Source organism: Aegilops tauschii, chromosome 6 (genome assembly GCF_002575655.3).
Source record: "Aegilops tauschii subsp. strangulata cultivar AL8/78 chromosome 6, Aet v6.0, whole genome shotgun sequence".
Classification (NCBI taxonomy): Eukaryota; Viridiplantae; Streptophyta; class Magnoliopsida; order Poales; family Poaceae; genus Aegilops; species Aegilops tauschii.
Genome location: NC_053040.3, coordinates 252,494,389 through 252,519,532, shown reverse-complemented (window position 1 = coordinate 252,519,532; position 25,144 = coordinate 252,494,389).

Here is a 25,144-nt window from a genome sequence, read left to right as displayed (position 1 = left end):
AAAGAATGGCACACGGAAACACACACACACACACGGATAGATAAATGGGGTCGTGCAACCAAGGAATGAGCACAAAATGTAGAGTCCACGGAAAACGCTCGTGTTGCACAACTCAAGAGAGACGCTAGCACGATTGCTCAATAGGCGGATACGACACTTGTGCACAACCTATGATATGCAAAATGGATAAACTGCTATCCCAAGTATGCTATGTATGTATGGTTCCCGGTGTTTCTCTCAAGATGATCCAAGATGATCGGATATGACAATCTTATATGCAATGTGGTATGATTCTATGGCACTTGCTTACAAGCTTCTTTGCTCTTCTCTTTTGCTTAAAAGCTTATTCTTTTTTTTGTATGTATGGCCACTTTGCAAAATGCACAAACCAAGATAGCAATAGTGTGTATGCGGGAACAAACTTGAGGCACACGAGATTATATGATACCAATATGATATGGTATGTATGCTATGGGAAGTATGATCACTAATGTGCACAAGTAACGTTGCCGGCAATACTCAAATGGCTAGTCTCGATAGGCAAGTAACGCAAAATGGGCTAGGGGGTTATCAATGCAATTGCAAGGGAATATACAATGGAGGGATACCATGATACCAAGATGATATGGAGGTTATCGTCCGAGGTGATGATGAGTGGCGGTGATCCTGCTGTAGATACCAAGATGATGGATACTCGTCCCTAAGTAGTCGAAACACCTTAGGAAACGGAAAAACCGCGAACTCAAAATCTCAAATGTCAAATGGTGGTAGCGGGAATGTGGTGGTGGTTTTGCGGAAACTCAAAGGGATTGCAGAAATGCAATGATGGGTTTTGAGACGCAATGCGGAAGTCGAGGGTAAGGTGGTGGATTATACACGATGTGGGAGTTGGAAGCACGGTCCCTAAGTAGCCGAAACACCTTAGGAGACACAACTCACAACACAAACAAAATTGGGTTAAGTTGGGTTGGCGGGAGTGTATGGTGGGCAAGCCTATGCGGAAGTTGTGGTGGTGGTTGATGAAGAAGCAATCGTCCCTAAGTAGCCGAAACACCTTAGGAGACTCGAATCACTACTCAAGCAACCACATATGCAATGGGGATCAAAATTGGTTAGGCTGCGGAAGGCTATGGTGGTTTTGCGGAAGTTATGGTGGAAGCCCTAGGCAAAGATGCCAAAGTTGTCAAAATTTGATGGAGTCAAAAGGGGATGGTAGTATTTTTGTGGGATGGGGGATGTCTAGAGCTTCAAAACGAGCTAAAGATCGTCAAAAATGGACTCCGGATGAATTAGTTATGCACAAAACGGTGAAACGGGGAAATCTGAAATCCCAGGGGTCGGACATCCGGGGGTTTGGCCGGATTTCCGGGACCTGATGTCCAGAACCTTGCGCGAAAAAGTGCTCCAGGAGCCGGATGTCCGGGCCACGGGCCGGATGTCTGGGGGGCCAGATGTCCGGGGCTACGGGCCGGATGTCCGGGCTCCAAATCCGAGGATGAACTCGAGGAACTCGATTTTGGGGGCGGAAATTGATGATTTCGGGGGCAAAATTGTGGAGATTTCGTGGATGGAAAGTGGGGAAAAGTGGGGGAAAGCTAGATCCACAAGTAACAAAGCAAATCCATGGATCAAATTCGACAAAACATCATCAAACCAACAAATCACAAAAAAAATTTGGGGCTATTTTTTGGTGGGGATTTTCGAAATTGGGGAAGAAATCAACAAAACTAGGCTAGAAAACACAACGGGGAGGCTCCGAAATCGTGATCAACGTGGCTCATGATACCAAGATGATATCATGAGACAAGCTGGCTCTGATACAAGATGATGTAGGGTGGAACCCTAGATGGCCAATCTTTCACGAAAGGAGTGGATCCCAACTAAGAACACGAAGAACACGAGGGGAAAGACGAGGGGAAGACACGAGAGAATCACTCAAACCAACAAGAACAATCACACATGTGCTAGATCCTCGAAACACAAAGAGATACACGATCCAAATCCAACAAGGGGCGATACATAGGTAACCGGTTCTTCTCCGAAAGGAGGTCTTGAGGGGGGCCACCCAAGAGGGGGTCTTGAATCCAACGTGGATCGTCTCCGAAGAGGGGCCGCAGTCTCTCTCGAGGAGGAGATCCGTATGGATGAGCAATGCTCTATCTCACATATGAGCTAAACAAATGCTAACCCTAGAAAGATGGAGGAGAAGGAGTATATATAGTCTAGGGGGTCGAAGGGGTACACGGGCCTCGGCCATTTACTGTGCGCAGACAGACGGAGCCGGATGTCCGGGCGACGGGCCGGATGTCCGGGGCTTCAGGAGGGGCCGGATGTCCGGGCTGGCGGTGCAAACTTCTGTAGTCTCTGGATAGGCGGGGTCGGATGTCCGGGCTGGGGTGCCGGATGTCCGGCGGCTCGGGAAGAGCCGGATGTCCAGGCCTCTGGCCAGATGTCCGAGCTGACGTGGTTCAGCTTCGGGTGCCTTCTGCGATGGACGCCGGATTTCCGGGCTGGTGCCGGATGTCCGGGCTTGCGGGAGGGGCCGGATGTCCGGGGCCTGGCCGGATGTCCGGGTCCTGTAGCCTTTCTCCGGTTCCTCTCGTCGTGCTCCTTCATCCTTGTACTTGGGGACTTGTCCATCATTCTAAGCATCTCCGAGAGGGTCTGCTTGGTACCTGGGCATATGTAGTGTCCTTGCATTAGGTAGCAACCATGTCTCGCATGAATGGAAAGGAGAAGCATTTAGGAGCGGGTTCACCTTAGGTCCAAAGGCGTAGGCTCGAGTGTACATGGGGATGATCGTAGGATGCTCCGCATCACCTGGAAAACAAAGCAGGTCAGACCAGATCAATCTATGGATCGCGGGGGCGTGCTCCGGTGCGAGAGGATGGTTATCAATCCTGGCGCAACAAGCACAACCACGCTCGGGCCGAAAACCGCATACGGACTTCATCCGAACTGTGTCGTGACATGGCCCGATATAGAGGCGCCGCACACCCCCTATGCTTTACCGATGAGGTAATGGAGCACTAGTTTCCAGAAGGGTTTAAACCCGTGAACATCGAATCATACGATGGCACAACAGATCTCGCAGTATGGATTGAAGATTTTCTCCTCCACTTTCACATGGCACGCGGTGATGATCTACATGCAATCAAGTACCTCCCCCTAAAACTCAAGGGGCCAGCACGGCACTGGCTGAACATCCTACCGGAAAATTCTATCGGTAGCTGGGAAGACTTGGAGGACGCATTTACCGACAACTTACAAGGTACCTATGTTTGGCCTCCAGATGCCGATGATCTTAGTCACATCATCCAGCAACCCGGAGAATCGGCCCGACAGCTCTGGACCAGGTTCTTAATCAAAAAGAACCAAATTGTGGATTTTCCAGAAGCCGAAGCCCTTGTGGCCTTCAAGCATAGCGTCCGAGACGAGTGGCTCGCCTGACACCTCGGCCAAGAAAAGGCAAAGTCCATGATAGCCGTTACCGCACTTATGACCCACTTCTGCGCGGCAGAGGATAGCTGGCTTGCTCGCAGAAGCAATAGCACCAGCGACCTTGGAACCTTCAAAGCCTGGGACAGCTATGGTAAGCCACGACGCAACTAGCACAACCGTCAAAACCATAACAAAGGAACCCAAGACACGGCGGTCAACGCCGGATTCAGCAGCTCCAAACCCGGTAAAGGGAAGAAGCCATTCAAGGCAAGCAGAGATGGCCCATCTAGTTTAGATAGAATACTTGATCGGCCTTGCCAGATCATGGCACCCCCGATAAACCCGCCAATCATACCAACAGAAATTGTTGGGTCTTTAAACAGGCCGGCAAACTTAACGCCGAACACAACTGAAAAGGGTCGCCCAGCCACGAAGATGACCTAGAGCCTCATCAACCGAATACAGGGGAACAGAAGCAACCCCCCAAGGTAAAAACAGTGAATATGATATATGTCACACATATCCCTAAGAGAGAGCGCAAGCGCGCACTACGGGATGTCTACACCATAGATCCGGTCGCCCCAAAATTCAACCCATGGTCGGCTCGTCCGATCACCTTTGATCGAAAGGACCACCCAACCAGTATCTGTAACAGAGGTTCGGCAGCTCTGGTCCTTGATCCAATCATCGACGGGTTCCACCTCACGCGAGTCCTCATGGACGGTGGCAGCATTCTCAATCTACTTTACCAAGACACTGTGTGCAAAATGGGCGTTGATCCGCCAAGAATGAAGCCCACTAAAACTACCTTCAAAGGAGTAATACTTGGTGTAGAGGCCCGCTGCACAGGCTCAATCACACTGGAAGTCGTCTTCAGTTTGCTGGACAACTTCCAAAGCAAAGACTTGATCTTCGATATCGTCCCATTCCGCAGCGGCTATCACGCATTGCTCGGATGACCCGCTTTTGCCCTCTTTAATGCGGTCCCACACTACGCCTATTTAAAGCTCAAGATGCCCGGTCCATGTGGCGTCATTACAATCAATGGAAACATGGAGCGCTCCCTCCATACTGAGGAGCATACCGCGGCCATTGCGGCTGAAGTACAAAGCGGCCCTGTAAAGCCGCACACCTCATCGGCTATTAAGCCACCGGACGTCATTGCCCAAGGCCTGTCAGTTCTGCATGCCGGCAGCCCGACAATTCCAGGGCTGGATTAGCATTTTTGCCTCCGTCGATCGCCACGTACATCAGCGAATTCATACCATGCGTGCACAATTATGCACTCAAAATACCTTGGGCATCAGCGGAGGCAATATACAGACATGCCTATAGCACGGTTCAACCTTATACGGCCTTCCCCCTTCTTTAAGTTATCTTTTTTTACCACAGGTGAATCAAAACCTACTCATCCTACAGACTCACAAGGACTCTCTCCGAGCCCGGTTCCGTCTAAATAGCCGAAGACCATTCCTCTCAAGGAATCTTTCTTACTTGGGCGAAAGCGGTGCAGACGTGCGGCAAGAATGTGCAAAGGATTTCGCAGACCACAACTCCACTCAAAAACCTGTATAGAGCTTTTCCACTTAGCCCTAGACCCCCGGCATATAAAATGGCCTTGGTGATTATGGTACCTTCTATAAGATTACATTTTGACGTATCAATTAGATTCTAGTGAACCAAATTCTTATTCGGTATCGTCTTTACTTATAGACTTTATTCCATCTGTTCAGTTGTCACACACACACACCTCGGCACAAAATTGTCAGGGGCTCTATAGGGCAACATATGTGTTGCCAAACAAAAGTCCAAATAGCTTCATAGCACAATTCGGCGTCCCGAGCTCGACACTATATGCATCGGCTCTGAAACATGTCTTTGGTCAATAGTTGGGTTGCCCGGCTCCTGTGTTTGCTACCTTACGTTCCGTCTGATCGGCTAGGGTAGTAAAGGGAGAACTACAACGATTGTGTTTCTGGTTCGTCCGGTTAAGCACCTCAGTAGAGAAAGCCGAAAGCTGACTGTCATGATGTGGCGAGAGCTAGTCAGCCACTCGGTGATTTATTACAATCCTTTGCGATTTTTCCGTATTACATGAAGGACTATTTCCCGGTCACATATGTAACGCATCTGCATCGGGTAGCCGCGTACATACAAGGGGCTATTGTATAGACCCATTGTCAAACTCCTATAGCTAAGTGAGAGAAATAAAACCGAATAGCCTGATTGCTTGGTTCGCCGCAGTGACACCTCCTTCAGGGACCAAGACGTTGGGTTAAGAGTAGTTATGTGCAATTCCGAACACCCCAGTAGTATCTACATGGGGGTTGAAGACGACAACTGGGAACTCTCATATATAATAAATGGCCGCACAGGAGGATAAAACTTTTCATCAAGGAATGAATATATTACAAAAGACTTAGTTCATAATACAAACCCCCCCGACAGTTCGGACTCGTTTATTCGAACACTACATCCTTAGAGCATTGGCCCTCTACAAGGCGGGCACCTCTTAGCACGTCCTCAAAATAGCGCTTTGGTGTGCGGTGGTCCTTGATTTCAGGTGGACCCTCAACTGCCACCTTTTCGGCCTTCATCTTTGCCCAGTGCATCTTGACACGGGCGAAAGCCATACGCGCTCCTTCTATATAGGACCACCTCTTGACGGCGTCGATCCGGGGTAGCTCATCGACGAGACGCCACACGAGGCCGAAGTAGCTGTTCGGAATGACTTCGGTCGGCCACAACCGGACTATGACGTCCTTCATGGCCGCGCTGGACATCTTATGCAGCTCCGCCCGTTGTGCCATCTGGTCATTTAGAAGTACGTGACACTCCTGCCCCACAAAATGCGACCAGAAGAGCTTCTCCGTCGCGTACCCCTCCTGGGCCTGGAAGAATTGGGCGGCATCCGCAACACTCTTCGGCAGATCAACATACGTGTCTGGAGAACTCCACAGTCGATTAAGCAAGTCATACTTCCGGTCCCCAAATTTAGCCTGTAAAAGAAAGGGCTTATTAGCCACTATCTGTCCGGCTTGATGGATTCCTCGGGCGCTGTGCAGGATTCGGACCGCGCCTCCGGAGCGTCTTAAAGGGCCTTGGCGAGTTCGGTCCCCTTCGCCTTATTTTCCGTTTCCAAGGAATCGCACTTGGCCGCGGTGTCCTTGAGCTTTTGCTCCATCTCGGTCACCCGTTCCTCAAAACGGCGGCGAGTGGCCTGTTCGGCCGTTAAGTCCGCAGCCGCCTTATCAGCAGCTGCCTTGCTTACCCTTGCTTGATCCTTGGCTTGAGCAAGCTCACCCCTGAGGGTTTCCACCGAGGCGGCACCATCTGTACAAACACACACATTGCGGCTCTTCAAGTTCCACGAAAACACGGACATAAACATGCATACAATATGATGTATCTTTTTCCTTGCGCCTAGTCGAGCCGCGTGTTAACAAGGACTAGGTCCTCCTCGGCTCGCCCCAGTTTCCGTTTGAGTTCAGAAACTTCCGCTGACTGGGCAGTCGCCACTAACAGAGAAGCATGTTTTAATCCAAATAAAACAGTGTGTTACCACCTGATAATTGATTATTGATCCTCTGCTCACTTTTCTTTCAAAGAACCGAACAAAATCTCAGGGGTGACTATCTATATACAGTCATATTTCTCATAAAAATGGTCAAAAACGTTACATTGCGTACCTCGAAGCCTACTAGCAGGCTGGAGAAGGCTTCGTTCAGCCTACTCTTGGCGGACTGAATCTTCTCAGACACCGTACCCATCAGGATACGGTGCTCGTCTAGGACGGATGCACTTTGAAGAGTGTCCGCCGTGGTATTCGACGCCTCCGAATTAGCAGAGGTCGCCGCTCGCTCTTCTCCTGCAGGGGGTCATTCACTAGAATTCGGGGCCGTGTGGGTCTCTGGAGTAGTATGTGGATGGGGGTCGGCTTGACCAGGTCCCCTGTCGCTGGTCTTCATGGGGGCCGTACCCCCAGTCCTCCGGCAGCCAAGGTATTACCCTCTGGAGCTGTTAAATCAACCCCTGCGTCTCTTCAAGGGTCGGGGAGGGCCTATGAGATGACACCTCGGCGTCATCCGCCCTAGGCGGCGGGGAAGCTAATGGAGGCGACTCGCGCTCCATCCTCTCCGGCGGCAGATCCCTCGAGGATGAGGATAGCTGGGGGAGATTGCGGGCCGGACTAAAAGATAGAACTTAGAGTTATTATCTGTCAGGACCCCGATTCCAAGTCACATCGATCTAGCCGGTAACACCTCATATCACTTTGTGGCCTCACGCACGGTATTCCCACGGGTGTCGCCTTACCATGGCCCGGGACCGTTTGCGCCTTTTGGCTCACGTATATGATAGTGTCGCTAGCATCCATATGACAGAGAACCCGGGCCGACATGACTAGTCGTGAACCCAAAGTGGCACTAACTTACGGGGACAGGCATACATGAATCAACATCGAGCATGTCGGTCAGCAGCGTGCGAATCCGGGCTGTAGCTCTGGGCTAACAGGACTCCGGGAACCCGGGCTGTAGCAGGAGGTAGGACTCCGGATGTCACCGCGTGACATTTCCCCGAAGGGACAGACACAGGAACGAAGTGAATCACATGCCGGCTAGTCAAGTGTTCCGGAGCAGTAGTGCTGGGCTAGCAGGACTCCGATGAACCGGGCTGTAGCGGACTACTATGGCTCATGGAAGCACAAGACTACATATCCCCATAAGAGAGGCTACCAAGGATAAACAACTAGGTTGTCGGATCCCACACATACCAAGCATTTCAATCATACACACAATATGCTCGATATGTGCAAATACAACATGGCATCACAACAAGACTCTACGACTCAGAGTATTTATTCATTAGGCTCCGAAGAGCCAGATATTACAAACATAGGTCTCATGACCCAACATTCAGAGCATACAAGTCAAACACATGCGGAAGCTTAACATGTCTGAGTACAGACATCTACAAATGAAAAAGGCTGAGAAGCCTGACTATTTACTAGATCCTGCCGAGGGCACAAGATCGTAGCTGAGGTATCAAGCTAAACGTCGAAGTCCACACGGAACTACTAGCGAGACTGACGTCTCTCTGCAAAACATAAAATAAGCAAACGTGAGTACAAATGTACCCAGCAAGACTTACATCAGAACTATCTACATATGCATCGGTATCAACAAAGGGGGGTGGTGGAGTTTAACTGCAGCAAGCCAGCTTTGACTCGGTGGCTATCCTAACTACGACTGCAAGTAACTCTTTTGAGGTGGCGCACACGAGTCCACATATTCACCATATAAATACTCCACTATGGATCCGCTCCTGTCTTCCTACGAGAACGCCATCCATACCACTCACGCTTATCTTGCGCATTTTAGAGTATCCACTTTCACTTGTCTATGAACTGTTATAGGCAACCCAGAAGTCCTTTACCGCGGACACGGCTACTCGAATAGATGATGTTAACCCTGCAGGGGTGTACTTCTTCACACACGCTCTCGCCACTTACCACCATGTACACGTCGTGTACCTCGGCAACCTTCAAGCGGAAGCCTGGCGAGGGAGTCGGCCACGACCTGACTAACCACACAAGTCTCTCGTCCAGGTTTATCGCCTATTCGGGTTCCATCCGCAAGGAGATCCGGCCGGGGTGTCGCTCACGGCCCCAAACGATGTGTACAGGGTTCCAAGCCCACCAAACGGGCGACGCTTGGCATACCCGGCCACGGTGCCTAGTCTGTCCCAAGCCCACCTGTACCGGGTGCCACTTGGTAGACTACTAACACTACCTACAAACACCAGAAACTAGTTGCAACTCCTGGACAGAAATCAAGTTGATTAATAAGTCGAGAGGGGCACTTAAGCATTCCAATGTGTGGTAGTAACTGTTCATGGATCACAAACACAGAACTCAGTTCCTGAGGACGGCTGCAATGAGACAACCCACCATGTACTCCTACATGGCCTCTCACCGCTACCTTTACCAAATCGTGTTCACACACTTAGCTCACACACAGTAGGACATGTTCATCACCATTCCAATTCATCCCCGATGAATCAGACCTGACACAACTCTAAGCAATAGCAGGCATGACAAACAGGCATGAATGAGTAGGCACAACAGGGCTCAAACAACTCCTACTCATGCTAGTGGGTTTCATCTATTTACTGTGGCAATGACAGGTCATGCAGAGGAAAGGGGTTCAACTAACGCAGCATGTAACAGATGAATCGTTGTTGTCCTAATGCAATAAAAGAGAGCAGGAGTGAGAGAGTGGGATTGGGAATGAACAAGGGGGTTTTGCTGGCCTGGCACTTCTGAAGATAGCATTGAGTCTTCATTAGTGTCAACGATCACAACGCCGGAACATCGTCTACCGAGAGGGGACAAATACCGGCAACAGAGAAGAAATTCAATCAATGCAATGCACAATATGATGCATGATCATGACATGGCAATATGAATGTGTTCTGGGCTAATGCAAGCTAGAACAGATTGAGATGAGTCCATCTGAACTAAAGATTCAAATGCAAACCCATTTTATAAAGTCATATAAGTGCATTATCTTGTTTCATCTAAACAGCAAGGTTAGGTTGCTCTAACATGCATGAAAATGGTACAAATGGATAGATTGAATTTTTCTGATAATTTTTCATATATAAATCTTTTCATTCTAAGCTATAGATTATTTTCTATGATTTTTTTTGAAGTTTGTGGTATTTTTTGAAATTTCCTGTATAAACATAATTCCAGTAATTAAATTAATGCGTCAGCATTGCGTCAGGATGACGTCAGCAAGTCAACAGCGGCTGGTCTAGGTCAAACCTGACCAGTGGGACCTACTGGTCAGCGACACAGAGTCAGCTACAGAGGCTGACATGTGGGACCCGATCAAAGCTGACGTGCCCAAGTCAACGTTGACAGGCGGGCCCACTGTGGTTAGTGCTAATCTAATAGAGAAATAAAACTAATTAGTTTAGGCACCGGGGCCCACATGGCAGTGGCTCTAGGGGTGGTTTAGCTAGGCCATTAGTGGCTAATGACGAGCCACGTCATCAGTCGCCGGAGTTTCGCCGGCGACGACCATTTCGCGCGGCGGAGATCGTCGGGATCTCGCTACAACCCACGGTTTGAGGCGGGGTTTGCTCCTACGGATTGCTGGCGCTCCCGCGCATCTAGTGGTGGTAGCAGCAGCAGCTGGGATGGCCAGAGGTGACGGCGGCGAGCACTTCCGCGGCGGCCGGAGTACGGGCACGCTCGGACACGACGTTTTGGTGCACGGGAGGACGAGCTGCGGGTTGCTACGGAGTCCTGCGGACTCGCTGAGCACGGGGGTGGGCTCGAATGCATCGTGGATGCGCTCTAGCTACGATGGTGCCATGGCCGGCGGCGGTGAGCTCTCGGGCTCGGTCGGAAGACGGGGCTAGGGGACGAGAACGGAGGGGGAGAGCGAGGGGGAAGCAACAGGAGCTCGTAGTGAACTCTATGGCATCGTCGGAGAGGTCGGGGAAGCCCGGACGATGACGAATCGAATGGGGCGGCGCTCGGAGCAGAGGAAGAAGACAACAGCGATAGCGGCGCTGCGGGGCGCTCCGGCGTCATGTGGCTCGGCGAAGAGGACGGGGACGTCACGGCGGAGCTCGGGGGCGCGTCGGAGAGGCTCGGAGATAGCTGTGGTCGTGGTGGAGCTCATCGGCGGCGATGGCCACGTTCGGTTTCGGGAGAGAGAGCGGCAGAGGCGGGGAAGGGCGAGGGAGTGGGAGAGAGGGACCGGGGTGGCGCGTGGCATCGTCCAGACGCGTCGGGGAAGCAGTAGGCAGGCAGGGAGGAGCTGGCCTCCTCGGCCGCGCGCGTGCGAGCACGCAGCTGCTCCTACTGGCAGGAGGAAGGTGACGGGAGGCGCCAGGTGGGCTGGGCCAGTGAGCTGGGCCGGCTACAAGTAGATGGCCAGATAGTCCTTCTCTCTCTCTTTTATTTGTTTTAGTTTTCTATATCTTTGCATTTTGTTTTGATTTGATTTTAAAACATCAAATCATTTTTTGAACTTTCTGTAAATTGTTATGTGAGCTCAGAAACTAGTCCAAGGTCACAAGCAACTTACAAAAATGTTTGGACTTTATTTCTTATATAACAAAAATAAATTCAACTCAAATATGTCATTGATTTAATTCAAAAGGCCCAAAATAAATATTTCTGTGATTCCAAAAATATTGGTTTGGATTTTACCTCTTACCAATATTTTCACAGAATAATAGGAACATTTTCTTGGACCCATTTGATAAGTTTTAAATGTTGATTATTATTAGAAGGTTTCTGAGGTTTTGAGAATTCCTCAATTCAAATTTCATTTGAATTTAAACATGATGCTCACAAGGAAGCTAGCCTAGGTCAGACCAGAACTAGGGATGTGACATTATCACAGTTCATAAGAGATTGAATGAATGTGTAAAATCCCGGACTACTTACGAGTCGGCCTAGGGCTTAGTCCGGCGGCGGTGCTTCGGGATAGCCTCCGCGTCTGACTCCGAGTCATCGGGGAGGGTAATTTTGTCCCTCTTGGATGCTTCGGCCTCCAGGTCTTCAGAGGCCGCCCTCTTTTTTCCCTTGTGGGGGGATCTTCTTCTTCCTCCTCCTCCTCATCGTCGTCGTCGCCCTTGTGAGAGGACTGGGCATCAGCTTCTCCGGACACTGTGTCCGAAGTGCCCTCTTCTTCTTCTTCTTCTTCTTCTTCTTCTTCTTCTTCGTCTTCTTCTTCTTCTTCTTCTTCTTCTTCTTCTTCTTCTTCTTCTTCTTCTTCTTCTTCTTCTTCTTCTTCTTCTTCTTCTTCTTCTTCTTGTCTTTCTTGGCCGGCGCCTGGTATTGCGTCAGGACCAGCGTCCTCATTAGTAGAGGATTGGCTGGGTCTTCGGGAAGCGGAGCCGGACACCGGATCTGCTCCACCTTTTTAATCCATACCAGTTTGGGGATGGACTACCCAATACTTCTCTTTTGGGTTGACGAGCCTATTGGTGTTCGGAGGTTTAGGAATTTACCTCGGAGGCCGGATGGATGCAATCGAGGCCGGTGTCATCTAAGGACTTTGGCCACGATTTCTGCTTCTTAAAAAGCAGCTCCCAGATCCCCTTATGCGTTGTGCCGTAGAACTGTTGTAGGGTCCGCGAGCCTTCCGGATTGAACTCCCACATTTTGAGGGCCTACCGCTGGCAGGAAAGTGCTCGGTGGATCATCATCACTTGGATTACGCCAGCAAGGGTAATGTCCTTCGCTATCATGCTCTGGACGCATTTCTGCAACAGTAGCACCTCAGGGACCGACCCCTAGTCCGAACCCTTGTCGGTCCAGGATGTCAGCCTCAGTGGGGGTCCGGATCTAAAGGCTGGAGCGGCTGCCCACTTGGAACCGCGGGGTTCTGTCATTTAGAACCATTCCTGTTGCCATATCTTGACGGTGTCCACAAAGACTCCCTTTGGCCAATTGACTTTGGGGAGCTTGCTCACCATGGCGCCACCACAGTCCGCGTGTTGCCCGTCGACCACCTTTGGCTTCGCATTAAAAATCTTGAGCCATAAGCCGAAGTGTGGTGGGACGCGGAGGAAGGCCTCACACACGACGATAAACGCCAAGATGTGGAGGAACAAATTTGGGGCCAGATCGTGAAAATCTAGCCCGTAGTGGAACATGAGACCCCTTACAAAGGGGTGAAGGGAAAATCCGAGTCCGCAGAGGAAGTGGGGGATGAACACCACCCTCTTGCCGGGCTCTAGAGTAGGGATGACCTGCGCCCGATCGGGAAGCCTGTGCTTGATTTCCGCGGATAGATACCGCGCTTCCCGCAACTCCTTGCTGTTCTCCTCCATGACGGAGGAGGTCACCCACTTGCCTTGAGAGCCGGCCACGGTCGGAGGAGTTGAAGAGGGGAGAAAAGCTTGGAACTTGGGCGCTGAAGCTCGAGGATGGAGAGGCAGAGAGAGAAAGAGGCGTGCGGCGGAAGAGTTGGATTCTATCCACTTATATGGACTACGAATATCAAGCGTCCCCCTCCCTGGAGCCTTAAAACTCGCCTGTTGTCAAGGGGTCATGCGAACATCATGGTTAGGTTACCAAAACTCGTATTGATGAGAATCCCATAATAAGGGGAGACGATCTTTGCTTTGACAAGATGTGTCAATGGGAGTTGCGTATTGAAAAGCAGGGCGGGAGGCCCAAAAACGGTTCGAAATGATAGCAGAACCAAACGTGACGTTTCGCCTGAAAAAGCTGTCGATGGGTATATTTTAATTATTATGCTTTTATGGTTGGAAGGTTAACTTGTTATACAGAGCCGGATATAGATCTCTTGTTCGGAGGACTACTTTGGAGTATTCGGAGGAGGAACCCGCCTTGCAATGCCGAAGACAATCTGCGCGCCGGATACATCGTCACTGAAGCCGGGTTCAGGGGCTACTGAGGGAGTCCTCGATTAGGGGGTCCTCGGGCGTCCGGGCTATGTAACATGGTCGGACTAATGGGCTGCGAAGATACAAGATAGAAGGCTTTCCCCCGTGTCCGGACGGGACTCTCCTTGGCGTGGAAGGCAAGCTTTGCGTGCGGATATGAAGACTCCTTTCTGTGTAAACCGACACTGTACAACCCTAGCCCCCTCCGGTGTCTATATAAACCGGAGGGTTTAGTCCATAGAGGCAATCATAATCAGACAGGCTGGACATCTATGGTTTAGCCATTACGATCTCAAGGTAGATCAACTCTTGAACCCCTATTCTCATCAAAGTAAATCAAGCAGGAAGTAGGGTATTACCTCCATTAAGAGGGCCCAAACCTGCCTCCTATTACCCTCAATCCTTAGACGCACAGTTCGGGACCCCCTACCCAAGATCTGCCGGTTTTGACACCGACAGTGGCTACGACTGCCCGTGCACAAGTAAAGGGGTACAGAAAGGCCCCTACTTTTGTACACCGACATGAGTCCCCAGGCCTGGGCCGCACATAAGCGCGAAGCATTGTTGGGCCAGGCCAGAACGGTGCGCGGGAACGCGTGGCGGAGTTTTAACCGTGGTAATTTCTTCGTCAGTTGCGCTTCCCCACGACCCACATTGAGTGCATGACGTGGGGGTTGTGCGTGGAACAGTCGCAACACGCTTGCGTCACCTCGCGGTGAATAGTAAAGGGGCGGCCCGCGTCTTCCCCATAATAAAGAGAAAACCGCAGGGGCGCTGCTCATTTACCCTCCACGCCTTTTCCAATCTTGCGACCGTTGTTCCCCTCTTCTTCTTCAAGCGCGAATCAGAGCTTTCGCCACTGCTTGCCGCCGCCGCTCCCCATTGCCCTTGATCCCTCGCCCCCTTTCAGCCGTAATGGCGCCCAAGACAAGCAAGGGCAAAGGAGCGCCCACGGACGCCGGGGGGAAAGAGGCGCCGGAGAGCGAGTTGGTGGAGCTGCGGATGCAGTACACCCTCTTCACCCCGACGGTCGACGCGCTCACCCTCAGGGAGAAGTTCAGGCCCCTGTGGGGGAGGGAGACGATGGGGCATCCCGCCACGCGCATCGTCCCTGCGTCGTTCGCCAAGCCCGGTCCAAATCGATATCCTTTCTTTGTCCACAACTTCTCCTGCGGGCTCTGCCCCCTTTCTCAGATTTCTTCAATGACATCATGCACACCTACGGCTTCCACCTTATGGATCTTACACCGAACGCCGTGGCGTGCATGGCCTTCTTTGCTCACCTTTGTGAGGGCTTTGTCGCAGTGCACCCTAGCACGACGCTCTTCCGCCATTACTTCACCCCTCGCATCCAGCCAGGGGGTGCCATATCTGGCTGTATCACTTGGATCCCGAGGACCCAGAGTAGGGGCACGTACCCGGAGGTTGCCCAGAAGGAGAGGTGGGACGAGTGGCGGGGCCGGTGGTGCTGGATCGAGGAGACAGATCCGCAGGAGTTCTGCCAGGTTCGTCGCAGCCGCCGATCCGTAGCAAGGACTGGGGCGAGCTCGACACCGACGACGGGAACCTCATGGTCGCCATCACTAGGATCCATCGCCTCACCTCGGCCGGGCTCACTCTCGAGATGATCGGGGCCGACTTCATCCGCCGCCAGATTGCCTCACTTCACAATAAGGGGAGGCCGGCCTGGGACTTCAGGAACGCGACCGACATCATGAGGCTCCGCCCCCGCCTGAATCACAACTTCACGGTGCTGCAGCATGCTCATCTTTGTCAGAGGCTTTTCCAGCTCAAGGTTGACGAGGTCGGCAGGGTCGAGAGGATCGGCAAGGCCGCCAAGGCCGGCAAGCCTGACAATCTGTTCGGGTTGCCAGCAAGGGTGGTCCCGTTGAGCAACAACTCATGCCTGACCGCCATCATCGCCGTGATGCCGGTTTTCAACGCGCACGGGCTTGATTCGACCTGGGTCAAGCCAAAAGCGGAGCTAGTGCAGGCATTCTTCGACAACTTGTCGGAGAGGTATGTTCGTGCGGAGCTAGTACAGCTGTTTGGAACAAAGTGCTTGACACTGAAGAAAAGTATGGTGGTAGTTGCCATACAAAGAGCTATCCAAAGTGCAAGTTGTTGCCCGAGTTCGATGATGAGGCCGTAGAGCCTACACAGCCGAAGAATAAAACAGCCGATCAGCCAGATCAACCACCTCGCGGCAGTGATAGGACAGCTAATGAGGCCGCACATAAGCCAACACAGGATTTACGTGAGGACTTGCGCCAAAAATCCGGTATGACCAGGTCCATCTATGGATCTAGGAAGCGCGCTCCAGCACAAAATCAAAACCGAACACTACAACCGTCCGAACGCCACGATACATCCAATCACCGATGAGGTACTGGATCATGAATTTACAGAGGGATTCAAGCCCGTGAACATAGAGGCGTACGATGGAACGACATACCCTGGGGTCTGGATTGAGGACTTCATCCTCCACATCCATATGGCTCGCGGAGATGATCTCCACGCCATTAAATACCTCCCCCTCAAGCTAAAAGGACCAGCTCGGCACTGGCTGAAGAGCCTCCCCGAAAATTCAATCGGAAGTTGGGAGGAGCTTGAGGATGCTTTTAGGGCCAATTTTCAAGGGACTTATGTCCGACCTCCGGACGCAGACGATTTAAGTCATATAATTCAACAGCCCGGAGAGTCAGCCCGAAAGCTTTGGAACAGATTTCTCACTAAGAAGAACCAAATCGTCGACTGCCCGGACGCCGAAGCCTTAGCAGCCTTCAAACATAGCGTTCACGACGAATGGCTCGCCAGACACCTCGGCCAAGAAAAACCAAGGACAATGGCAGCCCTAACAAGCCTCATGACCCGCTTTTGCGCGGGCGAAGATAGCTAGCTAGCTCGTAGTAGCACCAGCGACCCAGGCACATCTGAAGTTAGGGACGGTAATGGAAAACCACGACGCAGTAAAAGCAAGCGTCGAAATAACGAAGACAGCCCAGCCAACACGGTGGTAAACGCCGGATTCACGGGCCCTCGACCCGGTCAGTGGAAGAAGCTTTTCAAAGGCAACAGAGATGGACCGTCCAGCCTCAACATGATTCTAGACAAATTATGTCAGATTCACGGCACCTCTGACAAACCTGCGAATCACACCCACAGAGAATGCTGGGTCTTCAAACAGGCCGGCAAGCTAAACGCCGAACACAAGGGGAGGGAGACACCAAGTGAAGACGAGGACGAGCCTCGTCAGCAAAGCACTGGGGGACAGAAAAAATTCCCACCAGAGGTCAAAACACTGAACATGATTCACGTAACAGAAAGAAAGAGCAAACATGCACTCCAAGACACATGCGCCGTAGAGCCCATCACCCCCAAGTTCAACCCTTGGTTGGCCCGCCCAATCACCTTTGATCGCAGGGATCACCTGACAAGTATCCGGCACGGAGGATGGGCTGCCCTGGTGCTAGACCCAATTATCGACGAATACCATCTCACCCAAGTCCTCATGGACGGCGGCAGTAGTCTTAATCTGATATATCAGGACACAGTCCGCAAAATGGGGATAGACCCGACAAAAACCTGCCAAAGTACTACTACCTTGAAAGGGGTAATACCAGGCCCAGAGGCCCGCTGTACGGGCTCTCTAGTACTAGAGGTTGTATTTGGTTCTCCCGACAACTTCCGAAGTGAAAAGTTAACCTTCGACATCGCTCCATTCCGAAGCAGCTATCAAGCACTACTCGGAAGAACGGCTTTCGCTCGTTTTAATGCAGTACCGCATTATGCTTCTCTTAAGCTTAAGATGCCCGGTCCCCGCGGCATCATTACAGTTAGCGGAAATATTGAGTGTTGCTTAAGCGCGAAAGAATGTGTGGCGGCTTTAACAGCCGAACACTAAACGGCCCCTCCAGCCGGAATAAATGATCGGTCGTCAAGACCGCGGACACGGCTAGACGAGTCCGGTGCATTACTAGATGTAATAGCTTAGATAAACCTGAGATTGGTTTGATGGTTATACCCCCATATGCGGTACCAGGGGCTTCCCGCATGTAAAAAGGACTAGTTCGGCTCGACTTTACTTATCTTGAATTGTAATGGTTTATTGAGAATAACCAATTTTTCGCACGACAACTTTCACCTAAGTTCTTCTCTTTACAGATGACAATCGTGCTACACCCTTCCAGGATACGGCACAACGGAGACACAGGCGCAGACGTGCAACAGGGACCCGCTCAAAGGTTTCTTTTTAGATTAAGACCCTGTGTAAACCTTTTTTACTGTCTTTTGTTGCTTCACATCCTCCGGATACTCAGTATAGCCGAGAAGGATGCTGACGTTATTGGCATTTCGCCACGTCAGAATATTGCATGTACCTGGACACTCGGGGTTCATTATCAAGGGCGTTACTCAGCCCGTTACATGTTGTAAAGACCGAATACCTTAGGGAGTGTTCGGCGTCGCGAGTTTGGCCTTATATGCATCAGCTCCGAATCATGTCTTTGGTCAAATGTTGGGTTTGCCCGGCTCCCGCGTTTTGCTACCTTACGTTCCGCTCTATCGGCTAAGGTGGCACCGGGAGAACTACTGCGATTGTGCCCTGGTTCATCCGGATGAGCACCTCATAGAGAAAGCCGAAAACTGACTGTCATGATAAAGCGCGAGATTGGTCAACCTCTTGATGACTTAGCAGAATCTTCGGGATTCCTCCACATTAACGAAGGGCCGGGTTTCCCGGTCATGTATGTACACGCCCTGAATTCGGATGAGTGCGGAAATACCAGGGGCTATATAGTAGCCCCACTGTCAAACTCCTATGGTCAAGTGAAAGTATTAAAGCAATATAGTCTGATTGCCTCGTTCGCCGCGCTACCACCTCCCTAATGGACCAAGACGTTGGATCAAGTGTGAAGACGCGCTTTTGCGAACACCCCCGCATTATATGCGTGGGGGCTGAAGCCGACGACTGCAAACTTTCAGGTTATATATATACATAAACGACCGCACAGGAGGCATAATAATACTTTCAGGCAAAAGTATAACCACAGCCTTTATAATTAAAATAACATTGTTCTTACAATGGGGATACATGTCACTAGAACATGATACTCTTCGAGCACTGAGCCTCTATTAAACAAGCGCCTTCGAGAACTTCTTCAAAGTAGTGCTCGGCCGATGATCGGCCTACGGCCGAACTTTGGGTTGCAATAGCGGTGGCCTCCATCTCCGCCCAGTATGTCTTGACACGGGCAAAAGCCATCCGCGCACCCTCTATGCACGCCGACCTCTTCATAGCGTCGATATGCGGCACAACACCAAGGAATCGTTGGACTAAGCCAAAATAACTATTTGGCCTTGGTCCTTCCGGCCAAAGATGATCCACAACAGACCTCATGGCAAGCCCGGACAACCTATGGAGCTCGGCCCACTCGGTCATTCACTCATTTAACAGCAGCGGCCGCACCGGAACATTAAACTGCGACCAGAACAACTTTTCCACTCCGTGATCTTTTTGATCTTTGAAAAACTCGGTCGCATCAGCAGCACTCGCTGCCAAATCCGCGTATGCGTCTGCAGAACTCCATAATTGATCAAGAGGGACATACTTAGGATCTCCGAACTTAGTCCGCAACAAAAAGGCCTTCCCGGCCGCGATATCTCCGGCTTGACGTAGCTCCTCCTTCGCCGCTCTGATTTTCGAGTGGGCTTCCTTGGCTGCTACCATGGCTTTCTCCAGGTCCGCCGTCTTCATTTGGCTTTCCTTTTCAAGAAGCTCATAACGGTCGGCGGCGTCTTTCAACGCAATAGCCATCTTGGCTATTCGCTCTTTGCTCTCGCAATGTGCAGCCTGTTCGGCTCTTAACTCTTCGACCGCCTTTAGGGCGGCCGCATCACTCCTCCTGGCTTGTTCCTTGGCTCGGGCAAGTTCCGCCCGAAGGGTCTCCACGGCGGCAGCTCCATCTGCAGTCACAGCATATTATAGATACTAGCATTACCTCTTAACATATGTGGACCATCGGAGAATTCATACCCTATGCCTCATCAAGCCGCTTGTTTACAAGCACGATGTCGGCATCTGCCGCATCAAGTTGCCGCTTCAGCTCGGCAAACTCACCAGTCTGGCTAGCTACCGGACCTTCAGCCACCTGCACATGAAGGCGGCATGATTATTACCTGGGACTATGATCCTCTGTTTGCTGCCGTTTTCGACAGCAACCAGAGTCTCAGGGGCTACTATCTGCATAGGGCACACCTAGCGTGTGCGGTACTGTCAAAAACATATACTACTTTGCGTACCTCAAAGCCTCTCAGCAGGCTCATAAAAGCTTCATGCAACCCGCTTTTGGCGGATGAAATCCTCTCAACCACCGTACCCATTAGCGTACGATGCACTTCCGAGATAGCCGCTTGCTCCAGAAGATTCATTAGTGCGTCGGGTCGCGCACCGGACAGTCCCGGCCTCTTTCTGTCGCTCTCCTTAGGAGCTGAATACTCCGGACTTTGGGAGGCCGAAGGGTTACCCTCTGGCCTTGGCGGATCAGGAGAAATCCTCCGTGACGACACCTTAGGATCGCCCGCCTCATGAGGCGGGGAGGCATGGGGAGATGTTTCGCTCTCCATCATCTCCGGAAGAAGATCCCCCGAAGACGAACTCTGTCGAGAAGGGCTACGATCCGAACTACAAGACATATGCTTCGGTTATTGTCCTCAGAAATAAAGCATGATATTTTTACTATGGAGTACTTTTGTTTACTTACAGCTCGGTGGAGGGCTGATCCCCTTGCGGGCACTGTGCGGTAAGGATGCCCTCCGGGGCAGGACCCTCTGGCAAAGATTTCTTCCCTCGTTTGGAAACCATTGTTTCCAAGTCTTCAGAGGCGGTCCTCTTCCTTCCCTGGGGAGAGGGAATTTCAGATTCTTCTCCCTGCATATCCTCCCTCGTGGAGGCGCTAATTCCCCCGGTTTGGATGAATAATGAGTGAGGCCCGCTTTCAGCCTCTTTATTCCCCCCTTTATCTTCCCCTGAGGGCGCTTGATAAGGCGCAAGCTCAAGCATTCTGGCCAGTACTGGATCTGCTGAGCCTTCGGGAAGGGGGGCCGAACACCTGATCATCTTCGCCTTTTTTACCCAGTCCTGGTCAAAGAGCGACTTTTCAAAATGATGTTGTGATAAATAAAAGAGACAACGTGTTCGGCCGAAGGACTACTTACTTGGGTATCTGGACGATTGCAGCTCAGACCCGCATCCTCGGTGGTGTCCGGACACTTTATTTATGGTCCGAAGAACAATCTGTACATCTCTTCGAACGTCGTGCCGAGGAAGTGCTGAATAGCTCGCGGTCCTTCCGGGTTGAACTCCCACATACGGAGAGGTCGACGTTTGCAAGGCGGGACTCGACGAACTAGCATGACTTGCATTACCATGACCAGGCTGACATCTCTCTCGAGGAGATCTCGGATGCGACTCTGCAATATCGGCACACCATTTACTGGCCCCCAGTCCAGCCCCTTGTTGATCAATGACGTCAGTTGTGGCGGGGGGCCCGAGCGAAAGGCAGGGGCGGCCACCCACTTAGTACCGCGGGGAGCTATGATGTAAAACCACTCCCGGTGCCATAAGCTGGATATCTCCGGGAAGGAACCCTTTGGCCATGGAACATCAGCGCCTTTGCTTATTACGGCTCCTCCGCATTCTGCGTGTTACCCGTTAATCGTCTTCGGCTCCACATTAAAGGTCTTGAGCCACAAGCCGAAGTGCGGGGTGATGTGGAGGAAGGCCTCACACACGACGATGAACGACCAGATGTGAAGGATGGAATCCGGGGCCAGGTCATGGAAATGCAGCCCGTAATAGAACATGAGCCTCCTAACAAAGGGATCTAGACTAAGGCCTAGCCCTCGGAGGAAGTGAGAGACGAATACGACGCTCTTGCCGGGTTCGGAAGTGGGAATGACCTGCCCTCGAGCAGGTAGCCTGTGCGAGATTTCGGCGGTCAGATACCTGGCTTCTCTTAGCTTCTTGATGTCCTCCTCTGTGACAGAGGAGGGCATCCACCGACCTTGAAGGTTGGATCCGGACATGGTTGAAGGTCCGAAGCGCCTAGCCTGAGCCTTGGGGGTTGGAACTCGAGGTGGGGGAAGGGTTCGATTGAGTGCGAGAAGAAAAGGACAGGCCTTGACCTCTTTATAAAGAGGGTGAATATCAAGCGTCCTCCGCGTGGCCGTTTGGAACTTGCCTAAAATCGAGGAGTCATACCAACAGGCACGATTGGGTTACCCATATCCGTATTGATGAGAATCCCGTAATAAGGGGAACACGATCTCTGCTTCAACAAGACGTGCCAATAAAATCGCCTCGCGAAACATGCAGTGGCAGGCTGGTTGAGAAAAACGGTTCAAATAATGACCAGGCCGTGGTGTGATGTCACGTTATGAAAAGTTATCAGCGGATTAGATTTGTGGAAATATTATTCTCTCTACGGTGGTATGTGGAATTTGTTTTGCAGAGCCAGACACTATCCATGTGTTCAAAATCTTCTATTAAGTATTCGGAGGAAGAACCCGCCTTGCAATGCCGAAGAATATCTGTGCGCCGGACTCGTCGTCATTGAAGCCTGGTTCAGGGGCTACTGAGGGAGTCCTGGATTAGGGGGTCCTCGAACGGCCGGACTATATACTTTAGCCGGACTGTTGGACTATGAAGATACGAGATTGAAGACTTCGTCCCGTGTCCGGATGGGACTCTCCTTGGCGTGGAAGGCAAGCTTGGCAATACGGATATGTAGATCTCCTCCCTTGTAACTGACTCTATGTAACCCTAGCCCCCTCCGGTGTCTATATAAACCGGAGGGTTTAGTCCGTAGGACAACAACAATCATACCATAGGCTAGCTTCTAGGGTTTAGCCTCTACGATCTCGTGGTAGATCAACTCTTGTAATACTCATATCATCGAGATCAATCAAGCAGGAAGTAGGGTATTACCTCCATCGAGAGGGCCCGAACCTGGGTAAACACCGTGTCCCCCGCCTCCTGTTACCATCCGCCTTAGACGCACAATTCGGGACCCCCTACCCGAGATCCGCCGGTCTTGACACCGGCACCCACCAGTGAAGAAGAGTTGGCGTACATTGTCGCCAGGGCGTAGGAGGCAGCGCTTGCCGAGGAGGCCAGCAGCCTTGGCAATGTGGAGGACGAGGCCAACGTGGCCGCCGAAGAGAAGGAGTTTGCCGAATGGACGGGGTCTACCGGGGAGCCCAGCGGTGCCGGCGCAGGGGTTCAACTTGTTGAAGAAGCGGTCGAGGAGTCGGCCGAAGAGGAGACCGGTGCGGATGATTCCTCGACCCCAGGGAAGATATGCGTCCTGCGGCGGGCTTGCTCTGGCGAGCCGGTCCGTCCCCGCAAGACCATGCAGCCCGTGCGCCAGACGAGGCGTACGGCCGCGGCAGCGAAGAAGGCTGCGGCCACCTCCTCCTCCTTGTCGAAGCGGCTCATGACTCCATCCCCTTCTCCCATCGCGGATGCCGCCCCGGAGGCCGATTTCGATCTTGGGTCATTTAGCCCGAAGAGGAAGAGGAGGCCAGAGGACGAGGACGAGTAAGCACTTTGCCCCTCATCATCTGCTGATCCTCCGCCTGCACTATCTTTCCTTGACATGATCCTATTTTCACAGTGACATGGAGACGCTGACCCAAAGGGTAGCGAAGAGAGCCAAGGCTTCGACGGGCGACGAGCCCCCGGTGAGCGCTCCGCGCACGCCGGCGTTGGTGGTGATCAGCCCAGACAACTACCCTCAGCGCAGCCCCCGGTCCAACCCCCAGCGTGAGTCTGTTATTCACTCCCCATCGACGGGCGTTGGGGTGTGTATTCTTGCCGCTGACCTTGCCAGGTTCGAAGGAGGAGACTGACAACAGGAGGAGCCGCTGAGGGCTGCCGCTGACACGCCGACCCCGTCGATCACGCCACCCAGAGGCGTGTCACTGGCAAGAGCATCTACCGCCGAGCCCACGCGCATGGAGGAAGAGGGGGCAAGCATGGGCGCTGGTGGCTCCATCCCGGCAACGAACGTTGGCGGGGAGGGAACCACTTCTCCTCAGCTCGGCACGAGTAAGCTGCCTGCCTCCCGTCCCTTGCTATCTCTGCTACGCGATGTTCTTTCTTTTCTTTGTTCTGAACTTTGATTTTGGCCTTGCTTCATTCTCCTTTCTGGTTTCCAGACCCTCCTCGATGGACCAGGTGGACATCGATGCTGTCATCGAGGAGGTCGCCAAGGATGCCGAAGATGAGGCCACCAAGATCGCTGTCGGGGAAGCCGCCGAGTCCGCCGCCGAGGAGGCCGCTAAGGGGCCTGCCAGGGAGGCTGGCAAGGCTGCTTCCGAGGAGGCCGCCAAGGGTCCTGTCAGGGAGGCCGACAAGGTTGCTGCCGAGGAGGCCGCCAAGGAGCCCGTCGAGGAGGAGGTGGCCGATAACCAACCTTCCTCCCCTACAGCCCCTGCTCCGGGCAATTACTTGAAGTAGGGCGATGACCTGTTCGTTCGCGTCCCGGGGACGGCAAGCACCAGAGTGCCAACCGAAGGGGAGGTTTTCGATGATGAGGCCCTCGCCACCGCCGGGCTGCAGGTTGTCGATGAACCGGGCGCTAGCAGCGGTGGCTCCCAAGAGGAGAAGCTCCTCTGGGCCATGAGCGTCGATTTCTAGAAACTTCAGGCGCTCCACCGTGCCCACCAGGATAAAGTGAACTCCAGGACGGCGGCCGTGGACAAGGCAGAAGCAGACTTTCAGGAGCGCGTCGCTCAGACGCAAGTCTGGTTCGCCGATGCTCGGCAGGACCTGAGGGCCACCCAGGATCAGCTGGACAAGCGCAAGCGGGAGCTCCTCTTGAAGCAGGCTGACATCAAGAAGGCCCAAGAGGCAGGGAAGGAACAGGCCGCCAAGGACAAAGCTAACCAGAGGCAGCGCCAAGCTGTGCTGGACACCCAAGAGGAGGACCTCGTTGCCCGCGAACAGGCGCTTGCCGCCACGCTCCGCGGCAAGGACGAGCAGATCGAGAAGCTCGTCGTGAAGCGGACCCACGAGCTGGAGCAGAAGCACAAAGACGCACTTGATGCTCTGGCCTTGGACCAAGCCGGCAAGGTGGAGAAGTTGGAGCTGGAGCGGGAGGAGCTGAAGGAGGAGATCTCAAAGCCGACGAAGGACAGGGACATGACTACCCACACTCTGGCGGAATTGCAGGTCACCATTTCGAACAAGACCAAGCTGCTCTCC